Source organism: Cornus florida, unplaced genomic scaffold (genome assembly GCF_030987335.1).
Source record: "Cornus florida cultivar Cherokee Brave unplaced genomic scaffold, ASM3098733v1 CherokeeBrave_3.0.0_Hap2_Chr04, whole genome shotgun sequence".
In the NCBI taxonomy this organism is placed as follows: domain Eukaryota; kingdom Viridiplantae; phylum Streptophyta; class Magnoliopsida; order Cornales; family Cornaceae; genus Cornus; species Cornus florida.
In genome coordinates, this window is record NW_026775574.1 from 101,703,172 (window position 1) to 101,708,678 (window position 5,507).

The 5,507-nt window shown below is 34.9% G+C and overlaps 1 long non-coding RNA gene across 2 annotated transcripts; it reads right to left on the reverse strand.

Annotated features, from left to right (window-relative positions):
* Positions 1-266: 266 nt before the first annotated feature.
* Positions 267-2,017, reverse strand: LOC132304276 (uncharacterized). 2 transcript variants are annotated; one of them, XR_009481558.1, is made up of 3 exons: positions 1,902-2,012; positions 1,209-1,251; positions 267-1,061 (listed from the first exon to the last, which is right to left on the reverse strand). It is a non-coding gene; the product is annotated as an uncharacterized LOC132304276 (long non-coding RNA). The 2 variants fall into 2 exon arrangements; XR_009481559.1 differs by having other exon boundaries at positions 267-1,251; positions 1,902-2,017.
* Between the last annotated feature and the right edge of the window lie 3,490 nt (positions 2,018-5,507).

The window sequence follows — 5,507 nt, forward strand, 5'->3', positions numbered from 1 at the left end:
GCCAGAGGATTTTTTCTTGTTTTTCAATCTGGATTAATGCCAGAGGATTTTTTCTTGTTTTTCACACACACAATGAGTGCATAGTCTATAGCATTTGCTATGGATATTGTTCTGATAAATGCTAAAAATAGAGATCTGGAGAAAATCTCTAAAATCAATAGCAGGGTAATTTTAGGAAAGTGGAGATCAAATTTATTACAAGCTTCAACTATATTTTTCTTCGCAATCAAATGAAACCAAATAAAGCAACTACACATCGCTAATCAAATTAAAAAATGGAGATCAAATTCATTACAACTATAATTTTATCTGAAATCAAATGAAACCAAAGAAAGCTACTATATATCAACAATCAAATTAATTCCAAAAAAAAAAATCATAAAGGTACTTAGAAAGTCAAAGATCCATCTCTTACAACAACAAATAATCAAAAACCAAAATCAACAATATATATATATATGCAGCTTGACATGATCAGAAAAACAAATTATATAAAAATAAATAAAAAATAGAAGTTGGATTGAATTTTTTTGTTATCAAACACTCGGAGGGAAAACAACCTTGCTTGTTCCGTCAGATGGCAGGAGTGAAGAAACTCCTGAGGCTCGGAGAACAGGGGCTGTAGATCTGAGGAGAGAAGAGGACGCCATACACGTTGCTTGCTCTTCTCTGATAATATCAGATGGAACGATCGATCGATCAATTGATAGGGAAGTCAAAATGGAAACATATATTTTGTGTACAGAAGTGCAGATCCAAGACACCACAAAAGAGGAATACCAAGGAGATGTGAAATTCTCAGCAACCAGACAAGAAATCCAAAAGAAGCTTAAGAGGTTGTTTGATTTCCACACGAGTACAACAGAAACAATAGTGGCAAACTATCATGGACACACGCAAAAGATATAGAAGAGTAGGTCAAACTCAATAATGGTTCCAAACAAGATAAACATACAATCAGAAGCTCATCAATTAATCAATTAGCTGAAACAATATCAGATATACAAGGATGGCAAAGATTACCTAAATCAAAAGATATTATGTCTGGAAACAGAATTTCACTGAAACAAAAAACAAATAAATAAAAAGAATTATGAGAGGCAAATAAAAATATAGTCACAGGACAATTAAAGCATAAAAGCATAGATATCTAGATAATTACAGTAGAAAATTAAAATGAAACTGCATTGAAAGATAATGATCAGTACCAATCTTGTATGTTACTGGATTCAGTGCAGAGTCAATTATCCCCTGCAATAAAAGAACAAACTTTCCTTAAATCACACCCTTGCATTTCGTCAGAGTATTATTGCAAACATAATTTTAAACAAAATAAATAAACCCCTAATAATATTATACTTCACAATGCCTAAACATAGATTGCACGCAAACCATTTGTATTTATATATAAATACACACACCTGAATCAAAATAGCCAAAAATTCAACCAAAAGCTACCTATTTAAATAGGTTATAAAAAAAATATGCTTCAAATGCAATTAAATCCGTCCTAGCATTTTTTTTTTTTTAACGGACCATACATTCAGTGTGCAAAGAAAACAGATCCTATGGAGTAAGCATTAAAGTCAACCCTCCAACTAATGATACCCCCACTCATTACGAGCTACTAGGATCTGTTTTCTTTGCACATTGAATGCATGATCCAACAATATTATGCATACTGATGATACCCCCACTCATTTCTAATGTTAAAACAGTTACGATCTTAAAGGAATAGATGTTCCACACCACTTGCTAAGTCACTTGTGAACAAACCAAACCAGAATCAAATCTGAGCTTTAACGACTTCGTGCTTGCAGATTTGGAAGTAAAGCAACATCAAAGGAAACAACAAAGGAAAGGTCTTTAAACAGGAGAGAAATAGAAGAGAGAGTACTTACCGATTCCTTTTCGTCGCCTCCCAAATCTTCGTCGCCTCCCAAATCGCCTCCCAAATTGCCTTCTCTAGGGTTTCGGAAGAGAGAGAAAAGATCGGGCCACATGTTGCAAACGCGGTTTAAAGTTACTTCCTCCGCTACAGTGTTAGACCCAACTTACTTCAACCACTACAGTGCTTTTTATTGGGTTACAGTTTAGAAACAACAAAAAACACCATTTCGGTGTTTCACTTTTGGGCCCAAATTGAGTACTGTTTAAAACAATATTTTTATATTGTTTAAAACAAAACAAGTGCTACCAAACATGTTTTTGGGCCTGAAGTGGAGCCCTGCAACAAAAACACCAAAGTAAAACACCTAACAAAGAGGCCCTTAATGTTGAGATTTTGGGAGATTGCTTAGAAATGTTTGAAACATTGCATACTTGAGGTAGTTTTCTCCCAATGCTTGTTTGCAATATTGGTACCTCTTTTGAAAAAATGAGCTTAATGTTTGTCGGTATCATTTCTGGAAACCCTCACGAGACTTCACTCGTCCACTGGGGGTAACCTAGGGGTTTTAAAAGGCTTGTTGCATATGCTAAGTGCAATCGTGTTCCATACGACAGTGGCGTTATCCATTTATTGCTTTCTAGTTCATAGTTATATAGTTGTTCATTTCATTCCTTTACTTTCTAGTTCATTGCTAGGGACTAGCAATATTTAAGTTCGGGGGTGTGATGAGCGCTGAAAAGTGCGTATTTAAACTCCTTAAGTTTAGGTATTCTAGAACCTTTATCTATCTTATTTTACCATTTTGTATTGATTTCGTGTTATTTCCATTTTCAGGTACTTATCCCCAAAACAAGCTAACTCAGCCAAATAAGAGCATAATTGAAGCAATTCTGGGATGAATTAAAGAAAGAAGCAAAGTAGAGTAAAAGGAAGCAAATGGTGGAATTTCAGCAACTTCGATCGATCTCAAGAAACTTTCAATCGATCCAACTTTTATCGATCTCAGCACTTCAAGATGGATCTGAGCCATGTTGGTCCCAGTTCAAAGATCTCAAAAGTTTGATCAATCCAACTTCCTTCTCCGATCGATCGAACATTCTTGTCCTTATCCAAATGATCGATCTTATCCAGTAATACCACCCTACCAACCACTTTTGTCCTTTTTTCTAAAAATATCTTCAAAATATCTCAGATTTGTTTTTATTCAAAAAGGCGCCGCCATTGAGGATCGATCCAGCCTAATTTTGATAGATCTCAACCATGTTTGATCGATCCAAGTCCAAGGTTTGATCGATCAAACTTCCTCCAGTGTGAAAAAGTTAAATTTCCAGTTCACAAAAAGTTATCCTTTATCCAATCATTAGGGAATATTTGTTGTACGACCCCAGCTCATTCTGGGTGCCATTTCACCTACCTATATAAGATTAATGATTACTTTTTGTATTGTATCACATCATATCATATCATACCTTGTAAAACTCTTAGGGAGGAAAAAAAGAAGAGGAGGAGGCTAGAGACACCATTGGAGACTCTTCATCAACCAAGGAGCAGATTTCTTCCATGGAGCTTGCCCTTGAGGGTTGGAGGACATCATCCATGAGTGGCTAGACATCCTCTTGGGGCTAGAGTTAGCCTTAAGCATGCTTTCTACTTCTTGATTTATGTATTTTTGAGGGGATTTGTATTGTGATTCATGTTTTGGCACTTATATATATATAGATCTTGTTTATTCAATGATCTATGTGGTTTAATGCTTCCAATTGATCATTTCACTCTATCCATATGTCTATGTATGCTAGAATAGATGTTCATGTGTTTGTCTCTATTTCTTGTGTTATTGATGCATGTTTATGTGTGTTGATGCTATAAATCTAGAGATTGTCAAGACATAGTGCTTAATGTCATGTTCTTATGATTTATTGATGGTTCATACTCATTTGTTGATGGATTGTACCTCTTCCTTAGTTTAATTTCATGTCATTAGCTTAGTTGTAGAGTAGTTGTTAAATGGGAGGACAATCCATGCTTGTTGTTGATGTTCCATACTTATGAAAAGCAAGTAACATGTATCTCTAACCTTATGATGTGTTTGGATTGTGAGCTTAAAGAAATGATTAATGGGTTAATTTGATATGTTGTGCTATCCACCATGTTATTTAGACAATATATGCTTAATTTTTCATCCATGCTTGTTGAAACAACCACACACACATACTTTGTTGCAATACATGTTCTTCCCCTCATTAGTCATTCATTAAAGGTGTAGAAAAACTATGCTTAGTGGTGATCTCTAAACCCTTAGATCTCTCTCTCTCTTTTATTCTCTCTATTGCATTATTGTTTACCTTAGTTTAATTTGCATCGAGTTTAATTCAACCAACCAACCACTATTTTGATCACTCGACCTACTAACTCTATTTTTGATCCCTCAACCTAGTACGACACTCAATCCCTTGGGATGATCCCTACTCACCCTAGCTATATTTTTAGTGAAAGGTAGTAATAGCGATTTCTAAATGTAAAACTTGGCCACATTCTATATAAACTTCTCGGGGTACGACCTCCGAGCATACACCACCTACGTCGTCAGAAGAGTGAGTGATAGTCTCTGCTCAGCACGGTCAATCCTACGACTAGAGCTGTCGAACACCTGAAAAAAATAGAAGTGAGTTAAGCCCACGAACAAGTTCTATCCTACTACAATCCAAGCAGAGAATCAATACGCATGTACATCCTAACTAACTCAACAATAACTATATAGTCCGTAAATATATATATATATATATATATATATATATATATATATTCACACTAAAGGACTCTCAGTGGATTATAGGCCGGTCTCAACCTGAATAGAGGCAACATGCAAAACGCACCTGAAGTGGGCATGTATACCAAAGCCTAGCAGGGTACACCTCCAACCATCATAGCCAACTATGCATCCCAATGCATATATATGCCCTAACCATCGATCCTGAGACTCAAGCTCATATCGAGGTACCATAACAATATATTTAAAATCCAACCAGAATCCATAGTAGTGTCGCTCAACCATTCGTTGCCTTGACACTACGAATCAATAGGATTTAACTTTTATTTAATCCATTCCTTAATTCCATAGTAGGTAGGACTTAGCATTTTTGAACTAATCCCCCTAGTATGCCACCGTCCCATACCGGTTCATACAATCCATCCATCCAAACAGTTGATAATACAAACAAGGAATGTAAATATCAACTAATCCATACATCCAATAATTGATAATTAAAATATCAAATATAAACATCAATTATTCCATATTAAGCATGATAAAATCCTGTAATTTAATAGGCTTATTTGATATAACTCCGCACTGTCCAATAATTGATAATACAGATCCTACATGTAAACATCAACTAATTCCAAGTAAGCATAATAGAATATATAAATTCACATGCTTATTTATAACACTGGAACATGATTTAAACTATAAAATCATTTTCAAACAATTGCTAAAACAATGATGAACAATTTTAATCCTCTACATCCAAAACAGTATACCAATTTGTGTAAGAATTTTATACTATTTAAACTATAATACAAGGTAATTAATTATGCATTAACAAGGCTCTTGGGA